Here is a 17,095-nt window from a genome sequence, read left to right on the forward strand (position 1 = left end):
TGGTTTAATTCCAGAGCCCACACTACCTATTCATCAGTAAATGTGGGCAATCAAGTCATTAACCATAGTTTGCTTCATTTTTCTATCCTACATCAAGGGTGGAGCAGCCTTAGAGACCTCTGGTCGGTTGTAAGGGGCCTGCTCATTCACTGCTAGGGAAGAATACAATGTGAAGCTTGTGGAAAGGTGTGCCAAGACCCAGAATTTAGGGAAATTTCATTTCCTAGATTCTTTTTCACCTCACCTCCAACTTCTATCCTAGAATTCTTTGATTATTTATAGAAGTTATTCCCGCAGAGGGTAGCTCCATACACTGCCTAGTAGATTTCAAAGACAGATAAATAACACATTCCTCATTCTCTTACTCGCTGGGGAAATTGGGGGCTGTGTTTACATCACTTCCTTGGTATTTATCCTCCTGCTTGCTGTTACACCCCCTCTATTTCATGTTTTTATTTTACTTCCATTAGGGGAGCAGAAAAAAACACTCAAAACCATTCTGATCCACCCCAATCTTCAGAGGGCATTGCCCGGTCAAAGTCCACTCCTCTCCCTTGTAATTTTCCCTACAAACATCTCATTCAGGAGGCATTTTCCTGCCTCTGAATACTAATGTCCTGATGATGATTAAAAAATTTCTCTCTCTCTCTCTCTCTCTCTCTCTCTCTCTCTGTCTCTCTGTCTCTCTCTCTCTCTGTCTCTCTCTCTCTGTCTCTGTCTCTCTCTCTCTCTCTCTCTCTCTCTCTCTCTCTCTCTCTCTCTCTCACACACACACACACACACACAAGCACACACTCCACATATAGTCAGGCACCCAAACAAAACATACTGAAAGAAAAAGATTAAAGAACAACAACAACAACAAAAACAATGGGATGCCTGATTTATTTCATGTTTATTTCCTTTTGGATTTCCTTCCTGGGCTCCTGAGAATTGCCTAGTTAGCAGTTAGGAAAGGCTAGCTGGGTCACTACGGATTCAATGTGGTATTTCTAGCTTCTGTGGCTTCTCTTCCTTGGGAAGAGGCACTGGATTTTATTAAGAAACCTATTGACTACACAAGCCAACATTAAAAAATAAAAACTTTCAGATCTGTGGAGAAATTGTTACAGTTGATGTCAAAATTATTTGTTGTTTCTCAGCATTTTTCTGAAACAGAGGTTTTACTTTAAGGAAACACTGTGGTGAGTAAAAACAATTTGGACCATTTGAGGCCTTATTTGATTAGATTATTTTTATCCTGAATTTTCAATAAAAATCAAGCATATACTTAGTAAGTTGTGTACAAAAACAAGTCTAGTGCTATTTCATTGAATCTTTTTTTTCATAGATTTTTATTGTAATTAATAGAAGGGTTACATGATATTTGCCAGATAGATGGTGCATTAATTCCTATACATTGATACCCTTTCACATGTCTTGGTCCCCATTTCCCTCCCCCCCCACCCGTCATCTTGTTTTCCCCCCTTCCCTACCCAATTTCAAATAACCAAATACAAATATATCCAATATATCAGGTAACAAAGTGAGATACTGTGTAAAAGGAAAGAAAAAGGACATTGAGCAAAATCATTCCTTGGTATAATTTAGATAGAGAAATTGAGATTCTGAATATGATTATAGCCATGTACACTACTGTAATTCTAGCTGCTGGGGAAAACAGACAGAAAGATCTTGTCTCAAGGGCCAGCCTGAGTAACAGAGTGAGACTCAGTGTCAAGTTAAAACAAAAGTCAAACCAAATACACCACCACCAACGAAAAACATAAGCACAGTTCTAAGAAATCTTTGGAAGCTCATTGTTACAAATGTAGTTCTCTGTGTAACTTTTAACAAGGCAATGTAATTTATCTGATTTGGGGAGAGGAAAGAGAAACACAGAGAAACTGTGGGACAAAGGGTGCAGTGATATTCACCAGACACTAAGTTGGAAATAAATTGTACAACTTGGCGGGAAGAAAGTTGGGAGGAGAAGAACAAGGAGAAAATCAGTGAGTGAGGTGCATTGTTCAAAACAAAATATACTCAATACTTATGTAACTGTAACCTCTCTGTACATCATCTTTATAATAATCTTTAAAAACAATGTGTACCCTTTGTTTCAATAGATTTTAGAATACTTGATTCAGGGACATCACAATCCTCATGCCCTTAAAACCTCAAACTCTTACTTACCTCCTCTCAACGGTCTAAAATATGGGGACAGAAATTCTGGCTCTGCGATGTATTAATGGCTACATTGGGGTCAGCTTCTCGTAAGGCAATATTTTCAATGACTGAAGAATACTTCTAGGAGAGACAAGGACAAGTAGGAGAAAGATGGACAAAAACAGCCAGGAATGTGACTTGGGGTGAAATCAACTGAATCCACAGGAAGTGTCCGAGTTGGGTATTTCTCAATCTGCTCTTATTCAAGTCAAATGAATTTGACCTCTCACACTATAGCATCCTGTCTCTAAGCATCCTGTCTTGCCACCCAGCAAGAAACTTTCTAGCTGACTCTTCCTGGGTAGTGCTTTGAGAAGGAACAAATGAAGATTTGATAGTTTATTTTTATGTCTCTGGGCATGGCTTGCTACTTTCCTATATATTATCCTCAATTCTGAAGTAACCATCTGTTTATCTGTCTGTCTGTCTATCTATCTATCTATCTATCTATCTATCTATCTATCTATCTAACTATCTCTATCTGGTAGAACTTATAAATACCATAAAAAAGTAAAATGAATTGAGGACACGTGTGTAGTCTGTAACCCTTTGATTCATGACTGCTGTACGAATCTACTAATGATAACATTGTACTAGTTTCTGTTATAAGGTGCTTTCCATACAAATAATTGCGGTGTGCTTGTTGGGAAGATATCAATGACCCCAGAAAATGAAATTATTACTTCTGTGAAACTAACATGCACACCTTCAGAAATATTTGTTTAAGGAAGGAGATAGCAAGAGTCCTTCCTAGACCAAAGTATAACATCAGACAGATTGCTAAGAGCAATACTCTCTTTCTCCCTCTCTCTGTCTCTCTGTCTCTCTCTGTCTCTCGGTCTCTCTACTCTCTGTCTCTTTGTCTCTGTCTCTCTGTCTCTGTCTGTCTCTGTCTCTGTCTCTGTCTCTGTCTCTGTCTCTCTCTCTCTCTCTCTCTCTCTCTCTCTCTCTCTCTCTCTCTCTTTCTCTCTCTCTCTCATTTTGAGCTTTGAAAAGGCACCAAATCAATTTGGAAATATTGCTAATCCACAGCCTCTTCTCTAGGTAAAATAGAGGGTATGTTGAACTCGTATATTATGTGGTTTGAATGTGTAATTTATAAAACTAGCAGTTCTCATTAAGCCTCCTGCTGAGAAAGTAACAAAATATTTTGCTAAGTAAAAGAAGACAGTCACAAAAAATCACAAAGTAGGATACCAGTCATATGAAATATCCTAAGTAGGCAAATACATAGAGATATAAAATAGATGAGTGGTCTGGAAAGAATGGGAATAATGTCTAGTGCATACAAGAATGTCTTTAGACATAACAAAAATATTGAGAAATCAGATTATGCTGTTGGTTGTATAAATTCATAAATATACTAAAAACCTTTGAATTGTATACTTTAAACAAGTAAATTTTATGGCATATAAATTCTATCTCAATAAACCTGTTGCAAATTTCCAATAAAATTTCCAGAATGTGTAATATGGGCAAATGAAAATCCCTTTTGAAACAACATGCTTTCATCTCTGGTCCCAAGGGATTCATCTCATGCAAAAATCTCTCTGAAAATAAGCTCTTAGTCTTTAATTACAATTCAGAATAATTCAACAAAATAATTGAACAGGATTGAGAGTCTTTGGATATACCAATCATAAATTATAAGCACTGACAATCTGTTTTCTGACTCTGTTACTTAGTCTTTCTGTGTCCCTTTCTAGGTTATATATATCATAAAGATACAACAAATAGTAGTAAGCCAAACATTGAAAATGTTACCTGTATGAAAATGTTACCTGTATAAATGCACACTGTATAAATGTTACATATAAGTAAATGCTAGTAGGAAAGGAAATATTTTATAACAGAATTTAAAATGCTACCCCATGGATGCCTGCTGTTTACTCCTTGTACCTCTCTCCTCCTTGATGGTATCATTATGATACACACTCACACACATACACACACATATATAAATATATAAATATATATATATATACATACATACAGAGAGAGAGAGAGAGAGAGAGAGAGAGAGAGAGAGAGAGAGAGAGAGAGAGAGAGAGAGAGTCCTTGAACTATAGGCCTGGATGTTTTCCCTGAGCTTCTTTTTGTTCAAGCCTAGCATTCTACCACTTGAGCCACAGTGCCACTTTCTGCTTGAGTAGTTTATTGGAGATAAGCGTCTCATGGACTTCCCTGCTCCAGCTGGCTTTGAATCACTATCCTTAGATCTCAGCCTCCTGAGTAGCTAGGATTACAGGCTTCATTATGCTATTTTTTATATTCACATATAAAGTACTTCTATGATATTCAATCCCCATTTAATCTCTCCTTTCCCTCTACAAAATTTTCATTAAATTACTGGACTGAAAGTTAGGTATTGAAGTATTGAACACAGAATAGCAATTCACAGATGAAACAGCAGAGTTAATTCATGCATGGAAAGGTCTCTGACTTAAAGGGGAAAATAAACAAACACAACATAAATATAAAAAGATATGCTGATTTTATCCTATTGGATTCATAAAGGTTAAACAACCTTTATGTGTTATCTTGAAGTTAATAACAAAGTATTAGAATATTCATTGTGATATACCTCTGGAGAAAATTTGAGTTTAAATAAACTATTTTAATGAGCCTTTGGGCACATTTATTTACAAAGTGTTCCGAATAATTATGGAATCTCTCAAAATTTCAAGGGCCAAGATTAAATGAGATGGACTTTTTAAACACAGAAAATGATAAAGTTGTATAGGACAAGGAGAGATATTTACATAAAAATATGATACCATTGCACATCTTAGAGTGAAGTGTAATTTCTTGGGCTCCAAGCATCCCACTGGGAAAGCAACTACATTGTTCAGAAAGATGAGATTCTCATTCACTTGTCTTCCACTAACAGTGTGGCTGCTTGGAAGCTTTGGGATAGTACAGGAATACACACTTCAAGTCTCATCCATACGCATGTCCAAACCTTCCTATCCTGATTGCTAGAGTGTGAACCTTAATCTGTTCATTCTTAAGACTCCACCAGGCCCACGTTTTTCATACTCTGACCTCAAGGACCTACGGCATCCTCACTAGCTCAGGACCTGGATTTCAAACAATTCATTCACTGGACTTTTGGGACTTGAAGATGTGTCCTGTTTCTTTGTAAATTCTGTGTGTTCTTAGATCTAAGGTTTGTAAATGTTGCTTAGCAGTGGGGTTTTCAGTTCTCTAACCTATTCTATAGCAAGATTCAGACAATATCTGACTTTCACAAAAAAATCTTGTATAAAACTCATGTGCCTGTGGTTCTGAGGGAACAATCTAGAATTGCCCACAACTGAAATTCTCTTAGGATGAAAGAGAAGATAACAATAAAAAAGGACTCGTGGTTTGGCAAAGCACTTGTCCACTCTTTTTCTGTCTCCTGAGCAATCTGTTGGGTCTTCTTTGTGAACACAACAGAGCATTAGAGCATTTAGTACACATTTCCTAGCACTACATCCACTACGAGGGTATATGCTCTGTACATGTTTACTGGAAAAATCAATGACTTTTTCTTGAAGTGTCTTAAAGAGGGATAAGTGGAGTTGGGATGGACAGGAGGAGGAGGATGCTGGAAGAGTAGCACGGATCATGATCATGATGCATCATAGACATAAGCTGACATTGAATTAAAATCCCTTGGTATAGCTATTTAAGGACAATAAAATGAATACTTTTGAAAGTGTATCTGATGGAAGGAATAATAAGATCCTAGAAGCAACATGGGAGAGCAGTTAGAACAAACGATGCATTTCTAATTTCAGAAATATTAAACACCTATTAGAAAGCAACAACACTAGTAGTTACTAAAAATTAGCTGTGCTTTGAATCCCAATGAGATTCCTTTTTCATAAATGTCATTTTAATCCCATTTCAGTAGGAAAGAAGGGTATGGAGGGAGTGGATAGATAGATAGATAAGTAGAAAGAGATTTCTCCTTTATAAATAATATGTTTTATATATGATTTAAAGACAAATACTTCAGGATAAGTAGCAGAAACAGCTGTTAGAGAATCTTTCCTTGACTAAATATTTTTTTCCTCTATGTGATCTTAGTCACTTCTTTCACTAAATATCAGTTTTTCTCTCCAAGAATTTGCAGGATTGTCATGAGAAATTTACATCACATCCATAAAAACACTTGGTTCATAGTAGGTGCCCAATAAATTACAGCTTTGGATCTTACATAACAACATGTCAATCTTTTTCAAATGTGTGAGTTACCTCCTTTGTTGAATTTGTTTACTGTGTTCAAGGCCTGGCCACTTGTTTCCTGTAAGGTAGGACACAATGTAACTTCTTGTAGCTGGTACTAATCCTATGAAGCCCATACTATGATTGGTAATTATGTCAGGACAAGACAAGAACTAGCTTGTGCTTTCTCTTTAGAGATCAAGTATACATGAAGCAAATCTATTTTATTGGCATTTCCAATGACAGCCAGCAAGGGAAATAGAGAAAGTCCTGTCATGTTAATGCTATGAGAGTCCCTGCAAAGCAAATATACTTGAAATGACCGATAGACCACCAGAGAGGCTACAGGGAAAACCTCAGGATGTCCAAATAAGCCCTTGGGGCATAGTGGGTTGGGGGTATCTTACTGTCCCCTGTCTCAAAATGGTTCAAAACTCACAGAGACACTTTACCACATTACTCTCATCTGGTGCCAAGAATGTGTTGGAAAAAGCCAACAGGAAATGTAAGCTAGCCAGTTTGAGAACTTTTCCCACGTCTTTTATTTCCCGATGTATGCTTCCATTGAAGTTTTAGTGTTCTTGAGGCTTCAATGAACAAAAATAGCCTCAGGCAAAGGATGGTCTGGCCCTAGCAGAGGACTTTTCCTTTGTATTTCCTGGTCAAAACGGGTTCCAATCCCATGAGTACATAGTATACCCATGGAATCATCTTACGGATATCTATTCTGTCTCCTTCCCAATAGGAAGCCATGGAAAAGGGAAAATGGGCTGAGCATCAGACATGAATTTAGTATTTATGAGTATTGAAGTCTTGGGAAAAATCATTTGATAGTTCCCAGCCTTCTATTATGCCTATAAAATGAAGTCATTGTCTAGTTTATCGCACTGAAGTGAGAATCTCATGAGAAAGTATTTGCGAAGCTGGGTTATAAGCCTTAAATCTCTGAAGCTATGAGAGATTTGTTGTTCATACTATCACTGTCACTGGAAAAATGTTATCATCTTCATTCCTATAATTTTATCATGTTAATTCATATAATCTCCACTTTAGGAAGTAGGCTGGAAAAAAGACATTGAATTGATTTTTTTTAATTGAAGTCTCCAAATATATTTACCTTATAAAATATCCAGAAATATTTTGTATTGCTGGGAGAAGTTAAAGCTGCTCAGCTGAGAAGGAGATCCTAAGAATCCAAGTGGAAAAGTCTGGGGACAATGTACTTATCATCTTCAAGCCCTTGGTTTCTATGCTCAGCATCAGTCATAGTGATTCATAGCATCTCTCTATTTCACTCACAGATGCTGTTTCCAAAGTAGAATGGAGATCTTATAATGAAAGTACTCAGGACTCTCCAGAGAAACACAATGAAACTCTTTGCCCTTAATACCTTCAAATGATCTGATGAGGCTGAATCACCTAATGTAGGATAATCTGCTATGCTGAATGTATGCTGATCTAAATATACATCACATGTAAAAATCATCTTCCAAGGTAAGATCTAGACTGGGGTGTGTCTTAGACAAATTGACCATAAGCTTAACTTTCATGGCTGTAAACTTGCCATAGAGGATTTCTAAATGAGAAGGACTAGGTGATAGAAACAAAAAGATAGGAAATACATGATCACTCATCTCTAGCATCTAAAAGGCATTTGCTAAGTGCAGTTAATCACCTACCAAAGACCAAAGAGTGTGGCTCTTAAGGCTAGCTGTTTTGGCTTGAGGGTTGAGTGCTAAGAACTTTGTTAGTGAAGTCTTCAAACCCACACTGAGCTGCTGTGAATGAGGAATACTGCCCAGGGAGGCAATGCCATGTCTGAGGATGATAGCTCTACTGAACACCTCAATCTTGGAATGGTCTGATGTCAAGGAGATCACTGTGAGTCCCTTTGGGCAACCAAGTTCTTTACCCACCGATGTACTTTCCCAGCATGAAGCATCTGAGTGCCTCCTTACCAGAAGCAAATATGAACAATTTGCTTTTGTTGTTTTGTTGTTGTTAATGTTTTACTTTTTCCTGTTGGGAATGTTTGTTTTCTAAAGTACTAATTCTTGCCTAATAATTCTTGTAGGCTGACCCTTTTACATTATTATGCTAGAATAAGACTGAAGAAAGTAAGTGGTGGTATATGGTCTATATTCTGTAACTAGTGCTCTCTGCCTTTAATGTACCTTTAATGTGAACAATAGAATGAAATTATTTCAATCACACTTGAACTTAAAACATGCAACTAGAAGTACAATTAGGCACCCATACATGTCAATTATCTCATGGTTCTATTTTGTCTGATTTATTCTCTAATCTCACCAAAGATAACAGCTTTGGTATCTCAATTTATATGTGAAAAACCAATATGAAAAATTCACATAATAGTTCCATTTTACAGCTTTTACTATACCTTACTTTTGATAACTGATTACAAGTAATCTACAATGATCTTAGAATTCTACTAAAGCAAAATGTATATCTCTTTAGGCTTGCTTCAATGTGATTTACCAACATTTCCTAAATGTCAACCAAATTTATTTTAATATCACAGCTTCTCACAACAGTATTAACAGTGTTTAGTCCTGAACCAACTTAAAATTTCTGGCTAGTGTTGATAGTTCACAACTGCAATCATAAGCTACTCAGGAAGATCTGAAAATTGTGGTTCAAAATCAGTCGAGAGTCAAAAATCTGTGAGATTCACATCTCTAAACAAGGAGCCAAAATCCAGAAGTAGAGCTGTGGCTCAAGTAGTAAAGAGCAAGCATTGAACAAAAAAGAAGCCAAGTAAAAAATGTGAGACCCTAGATTTAATTGCCAGGAATAGCATAACGAAGGAAAGAAAGAAAGAAAGAAGGAAAGAAAGAAAGAAAGAAAGAAAGAAAGAAAGAAAGAAAGAAAGAAGCAAGGAAGGAAGGAAAGAAGGAAAGAAAGGGAAAACTTTCCATCATATAAAGAAAGTATATTTACCAGAACATGCAATCCAAAAACCCACCATTAGAAGATATTTAGGGGTAAAATTGTTTTCTGATATAAAAATAATTCCTAAATACTCCCATTGGATGCTTCTAAATGCATTTGCTTTATCTGTTCTGTCTCATTTTAGCTATGCCTGTCCTTTTGTTAGGTTCATGTAGGTCTATTATTTTCCAGGTTTGAAATGCTTATTCGTAGGGTAGAATTACAAAAGGGAGAGTAATTGAAAACATCTGCTCAGCTTTCAGACATTGGCAGGCACCCACATCCCATTCCTTTCTGCTGCTGGACAATTAGGTGCAACCAGAGGCAGGATTGTTTTTACTTTTGACTGGGATTCTCTTCTTGGCAGCGAGTGAATGAAACACAAGGAGCAGAGGACTCCTCTCTCCCACTCATCAGACACACTTGTCACTCACCCTAACTAGAAGCACCTATCTCTGCAAGATAGCAGGAGCAGAAATCTTGACAAGTGGGGCATACTAATGCCTCTGTTTGTTTGGCTAAAGCTTGGTTTGTATTTGAGGCACTGTACATAAAGAATTTTATTTATACTCCAATGAAGTCGCAGGATGAGGCAGAAGAAAAGAGCCATTTCTCACATGAAATTCTGGAATGAGTGAAGGTTGCAGCTTCTGCAGAAACTGTCTTGTCTATCTGTATTAGATTCAGCTTCATAGCAGATTCATTCACCTTTATAGTGAAAGAGTGCTGAGCACAAGCATAGATATCCTATATTGCCTATGAAAGCCATAGAGAATACTACAAGGTCAGGAATCTTCTATGTCATGCTATGGAAAACCAAGGATCAGAGAAACAGGCCAATATGATATGAATACATCACATGAAACCATAAATATCACTGAAAAGTTACTGTTATTTAAGGCACCATGGAATACAATTCACGAAGACAGGCTGTATCATTATTAAAATCTGTTTTTTGTTGCTTGGTATTGTCTAACTTTTTTCTTTTCAAGCTAGAAAAAGAACTCTGAGGCCATAGACATTTAGCTAAAAACTAGAATATTAAGATTGAAAATTGCATTCAGATTGGTGCCAAAATCTCTGATTCTAACTGTTCGACAGCAATTGTGCAACTAATGTCTTCTGAAAATAGGAAAATAGGAAAATCTTTCTAGAGATTCTTATTCTCACCTGTTGATTGCAGATGATAATAATTGCCTTGCATATTGGCCATTGAAATTAAATTAGTAAAATATTGGCTTACATAGTCACATGTGGGCACATGTGAAATTTCTATTCAAAGGCTTACTAAACAAATCCAATTAAGATGATAATAAGGATTGACAGTGAAGCCATAATACAGGACGTTATCCACATAATTAAATATCTATGAAGCATTTTTCTAAGCCATTATTCAAGAGTTCCAAAAATCCTAGTGTTTTGGTCATACTGCAGTCCTATAAAATTAAGAAACATGAGGAGTGAGGATGAGCAAGGATGCTGAGTATTGAGAAGGTTGAAATGGATGACATTAATCAAGATGCAATTTACTCATAATTTGCTTTGTGGTTAATGGCAACTTCTGTGTACAAATACTTAAGTAAAAATTGCTAAAACAAATCCTGTATTTCAGATACTAAAGAAAACAAGACATTTAATACAATTGTCTTTAATACTCACATGGCATTCCATTATGCCACATCAGATTTCCAACTGACACCCACACTTACTAGAAGTTTTGGAATCATCACATTAAAAAAAGGTCAGTGAAGGTGACTTCACTGAAGGCTCAGTAGCATTAGAAGGAGGTTAATAATATCCCTATGATTTTTGGTGTCTTGTCGGTGATGTGCTGAACCTATTCAGAGATACAGATAATAGCATCACTACTCAATGGAGAACAGAATAAGAAACAGTAAAATTTATAGCAGAATTGATTGCTTGCTTCATATTTAGTTCTAATGTCAGATTTCTTTCACAGGGATAAAGCTGTTATTTTTTTTTGCCAGTCCTGGGCTTAAGCTACCAGGGCCTGAGCACTGTCCTTGGATTTTTCTCAAGGCTAGAACTCTGTCACTTGAGCCTCAGCACCACTTCTGGCTTTTTCTAACTATGTGGTACCAAGGAACCGAACCCGGGTCTTCGTGCATGCTAGGCAAGCACTCCACCACTAGGCCAAACTCCCGGCCCCGAAGCTATATTTTTTATGGGAAAAAATTTGGATAAGTCCCTTGGAATGACCTTGTGAAGGGAAAGATCCAAGAAGAAATGTTTCCATGCATCAATTAATAGTGTACTGAATCAGCATTCCATTTGTTTTCTTGTGTATTAATTCTCTTTCTCATGGCCATCACAAGGTACCTGTGTGGAGCCATCTAATGGAAGAAAAATTTATTTGGGTCACAGCCTCCGAAGTTTCAGTGTGAACGACTTGGCTCCATGTCTTTGATTCCAATGTGAGGTGATTCACGATGGCATTAGGAGCACGAGGGAAAGGAATGTGTTTCCCTTGGTGAAAACAAGAAGCTGAAAGAAAGACAATCAGAAAATCCAGGATGCAATCTCTGTCCCACAGACACTGCCCTGCATGACCTACTTCCTCAAAAAGGTTCCACATTCCAGAATATCTGAAAATAACACTGTTGGCATTGGGCCCGACATTTCCATACATGAATCGTTAGGGGAACACTCTATCTCCAATTAAAATGACTGGATAAATAAATTCAGGGCATTTGTAGATGGAAGGCTAGAGCTAGTGGTAGGTAGACCAAAAGTTGAGATTATAAGATCCATGGCATAGGGAAAATGATGTGGTATTTAGTCAACTGAAAAAAAATGGTTAATGAAAATAAACTAGCATACAATTAGAAACCATTTATTGTGCTGCCTTTTGAATATGTATTTTTATTCCCACAGAGAGTTAAGTATCAAACATTAGAGAGTCTTGGGATATGAGCTTTTTCCACAGGAATTGGGATAAATAAAAAGTGATTTATTTAACATTGTGTGGAAGGACAGAAGAAATACACAAAGACACAAAGACGCTGAAGGTGGAAAAATGATTTGAGAGCAAAATCTTGCTACAGATTCTGGATCTCTTAGTATCAGTTATGAAATGAATGCAAATCTGGGATATAGATAAATGTGATGGTGGTCTTAAGATTCAGGGAAGCCCTGTTTTTTATCCAAGGTTTTTGTGTTAGTTGATGAGTAGAATGTAGGATGCTCCTAACTGAATTTATTCTCTTTCCACCTTGTGAGAACTAGGAAAAGTAGCACCGTAGTTTGTTAACGCGTAGTACTTGCCAATCAAAATAACAGTAACTACATGTTACAAATTTAAATGAGATTGATCCTGTCTCTGTGTGCCCAGTCCTGTGTGTCATTTAATCCTTGGGAGCGTTAAACAATGGAAATGATTTTAAATGACAGCAGGACTTATCATTCTGTCTCTCAAATCTTTCCCATGTCCACCCTGACCGCTATAAAAGTGTGTCTGGTAGGCTGCATTCCACTGTGGTTGAGAGATGCTTTTGGGGTCTGTAGAATATTCCCCTTCCTCATGTTTCCATTACTCAGGGAACATTTTCAAAAGATGAGATCTGCTCAATTTTGGAATAGTTTCCAGAGGGATGTGGCAATGTGCTGCCTCATTTGATTTACTTAAAATTAGACCAAAGCGACAATCCCAGCATCCCACTGGGATCTACTCTGTCCCAGTGGGAGTATAGAAGAAATGTCATGTCCATTTGCTGCCAGAATACAAGAAGATGCCCGTGGTTGAACTAGATGACTCTCCAATCGGGAAGATTTCCCTCTCAAACATTGATTGTCTCCATGAGAATACAAATTCATACTCTTTCTGAGCTTCTCTCTTTCCCATCCCACCTCTACCCTGGCATTTCCTTCTGGTCTCACTTATGTTGATTCGAGCAGAATTACAGATGGAAAATATGTCTGTGCCTATTCATACCCTAATCCCTAGACTCTAAGAAGTCAACTTCGCATTGCCCTTGTTAAAGACTTAAAATGGATCTCATTGCATATGGGCACATAACAATCACCTTTGCCATAAAAAAATAGTAGGGGTGAGTACCTTCAATGATGGGATGTTATTTTTCTCACAATTTTTGAGATTATAGATTTGAAGTCAGAGACAAATTGAGTTTTGGCAAGGATTATTATCCTGACCTGCAGATCATCAGATAGTCATATTTTCCATGTGTCCTCACATCAGAGACAGAGAGAGAGAAAGAGAGAGAGAGAGAGAGAGAGAGAGAGAGAGAGAGAGAGAGAGAGAGAGAGAGAGAGAAGGAGACAGAGACAGAATCCTCACATCATTCTTGTAAGACCATGCTTTTATCAGGATAGGATCCTCACATTATGAATTTATGATCGTCTCTAATTTTGTCTCCTAAAGACCCTATTTATTCAAACAGGAAGTTAGGATTTTAACGTAAGAATGAGTGTAGAATATGTATCCATGTGTATGTGTGTGTATATGTGCATGTGTGTGTGCATGCATGCACACATGTGCATATGAGTGCATGTATGAGTGCATGGAGCAGGGGGGGTGGGAGAAAACAAGTAAGAGGAAAGACAGAAAGACATAGAAGGAATATTATCAGTCTCACAATGAGGTCCTGGAGCAAATGGTAATGCTATATGTCTCACTCTCTAAGTTATTACATGATCCTACGATTCCAAAGTGTTAAATTACTCAAAAGTAGTTTAAGAATATTGGCCAGGCTTCAGGAGCTCATACCTATAACCCTAGCTACTCATCAGACTGAGATCTGAGGATCTTGATTTGAAGCCAGCCCAGGACAGGAAAGTCCATGAGACACTTATCTCCAAATAAGTACAGAAAAGGCTGGAAGTGGCAGTATGGCTCCAGTGGTAGAGTGCTAGCCTTGAGCAAATCCAGTTTAGCAATAAGGAAGTCAGGGTCAGTGCCCAAGCCCAGAGTTCAAGCCCCCAAACTGAAAAAGAATGTGGTATAGAATGCGATAAGATAGCATTATAAAATAGCACTATAGTACAGAATACTATATCACATAGTTTTATAAAATTATGTTCCTCACATTCTGTGCATATCTATATAAAATCTTTTTCAAAAAATACTAAATATAAAGGAGGAAAGGATTACCTTCCATTGTTATACCAGGGAGAAGCCACATTATAACCAAAATGAAATGTTACATGGTCAGTCATCAAACATACATGTTATTACCAAGTGCAATGCACTGAGAAAAGAATGTCATTCTACATTTCCCCATTTGTAAGGAAATGAAAAACTTGGAAAAAATCATATACAATGATGAAAGCCAAACCCAAAGGAACATGCTTGTAATATTTAGTACACATCAAGGACTCTCATAGCAGAGGATTACAATAGCTCAAAACCTAGATACATAAGGTCATATAGGATGAGACTAAATGAAAGGATCTCTAGGATATAGAAAAAAGAGCTTTATCTTATGATTGTTGTTCTTAACATACTATGATATTTCTCTTCTTTTTTGCTGCCGTTTGGTTAATCTCATGTTGTTACTGTATCTGACTTTGTTATTTTGTATATTTGGTATTTTGTATATATGTTTATTTGGTTATTTGGAATAGGAAAGGGAAGGGGGGAAACAAGATGATTGCAAGGGGGGGAGAGGGAAATGGGAAAAAAACATAAGAAAGGACATTAATGTGTGAGAAGTAATGCACTACTATCTGGTGAATGTAACTGTAACCCCTCTATACATTATCTCAATAATAAAAAATAAAATACAAAAAATGTCATTCTTATAATACTGCCCAAAACATATGATCTGAATTTCAATTTTAGAGGAGGGAAGATTATAGAGGTTCTATCAAGTAATTTGCATTTTCGCAAAGGTCACCGTAGCAAATGGAAACTAGAAATATTAAAATGAAAATAAAAAAAACTGCCTATCTATCCCAGATTAGAGGACACGGAGGATCCAAGAAACTTGAAACAACCTGCACTGAGATTGGACTGTCAAAGATATCAGGAAGATGACTGGAAACTTTTAGGTAAGGTCTGTAAGGTCAGTATGTTAGGTTATAGAATCATATCCAGGTAAATTTAATAAATTTAACCATCTTACCAAGTTTGTGTAACAAGTTTAGATATGCAAAATGTATAGATTTTACGTAATTTTCTTTGGCTTCATTGTAATTTTTTTCTTAGAAAGCAAGGAAGAATAGAAAAAGAGGGAGAGGACGAGCAGTTTGGCCTAGTGGCAGAGTGCTTGCCTAGCATGCACAAAGTCCCTGGTTCGATTCCTCTGTACCACATGCATAGAAAAGCCAGAAGTGGTTCTGAGGTTCAGGTGGTAGAGCTCTAGCTTTGAGAAAGTCCAAAGACAGTGCTCAGGCCCTGAGCTCAAGCCCAGGACTGGCAAAAAAACAAAAAGAAAGAAAGGAAAAGAAAAAAAGGGAGATAAGAAGAAAGGGGGAAGGAGAAAAAAAGAAAAACAAAGAAAGAACAAGATAAGATGGGAAGGAAGGAAGGAAGGAAGGAAGGAAGGAAGGAAGGAAGGAAGGAAGGAAGGAAAGAGGGAAGGAGGGAGGGAAGGAGAGAGACAGGCAGGCTCATGAGAAGCATGGGGAAATGTTTGGTTGTGCTATATAATTTAAATGGTTTTTGTGTCTGACATCCATTAGCAGCCTAGAATCAACAGATTCGTATTCAGAATTTTGCGACAGTGCAAACAGAAAAAAAAATAAAACTAACACATCCTTTGCTGGCCCCTTTATTTACATCCCTGTGTTGCTCAGTATTTCACATCATGTCATTTTCCTGTCCGCTAGTGTGTACCATAATTTTAATTCTACTTTACAGAAAGAGTTCCAAAGCAATCCAATTCCTCTTTTTGAACACAGAGAGCAAACATCTTAATTGGAAATTGCTGTTTTTCTGCTCCCTGTGATGGTAAAAATCATTTTCCATTTCTTCAGGCAGTTTGAGAGTCATTGCCCTGCAGGAAATGAAGAACGTTTCCCTGCACTTTATTTTTCTATGTGCCACAAAATTAATTATGATTTTGTTTAATTTTAGGGTTGAGTTGGGGATGACAGAAGAGAAACAAGTTATGGAGAAGCAGATGATACACAGCTTATACGAAGCTTAGAAAAGGAGCCAGACAAATAATTGGTGGTGATCTAATGTATCCAGACCTTCTACATGAAATGATCCTTATGTCAAAATAAATGGAAGCTGCCTCTCCCTCCATTTTCATTGCATATTCATGAACACATGCATGCAACATGCAGGCGCATACACTAAATCTCGCACTCACAGGAGTTTGTCTTTTGAGCCCTACCTCACATCATTGTTCCTCCATTTGGAGGGTGGCTTGAAAGATCAGTTTCCTTCTATCTCATTTGTAAGCTGATCTCCTTTGCCTTACTTCTGGGCTACATTTTACTGTATGCAGTTCTGTGTACCTAGTCTCATTGTCCCAATCTGTGTGTGTGTGTGTGTGTGTGTGTGTGTGTGTGTGTGTGTGTGTGTGTATACTACTGCTTTCTTATAGAGATTTCCATGCCTTCACAATACCACGGTACAACTAGAGAAGCAAGTGTGTTGTTCTCAATTCCTGCCTGTGCAAAACACAACGGTCCACACATCATACCCTCTTGTACAAGGTTTTATGAGAACTAGATGCTTGCTTTCTATTACTGGATACCACAGGAATCTAGAGCATCCTTTCTTTTCTTTAGT

At 37.3% G+C, this 17,095-nt stretch overlaps 1 long non-coding RNA gene across 1 annotated transcript; it reads left to right on the forward strand.

The window, feature by feature from the left end:
• Positions 1 to 2,202: 2,202 nt before the first annotated feature.
• Positions 2,203 to 16,577, forward strand: LOC150065834 (uncharacterized). Its single transcript, XR_016534805.1, has 4 exons — positions 2,203 to 2,384; positions 7,725 to 7,917; positions 15,311 to 15,402; positions 16,430 to 16,577. It is a non-coding gene; the product is annotated as an uncharacterized LOC150065834 (long non-coding RNA).
• The last annotated feature ends 518 nt before the right edge of the window (positions 16,578 to 17,095 follow it).

The sequence above is a fragment of the Megascapheus bottae genome, chromosome 3 (assembly GCF_031878675.1).
Source record: "Megascapheus bottae isolate mThoBot1 chromosome 3, mThoBot2.hap1, whole genome shotgun sequence".
Classification (NCBI taxonomy): Eukaryota; Metazoa; Chordata; class Mammalia; order Rodentia; family Geomyidae; genus Megascapheus; species Megascapheus bottae.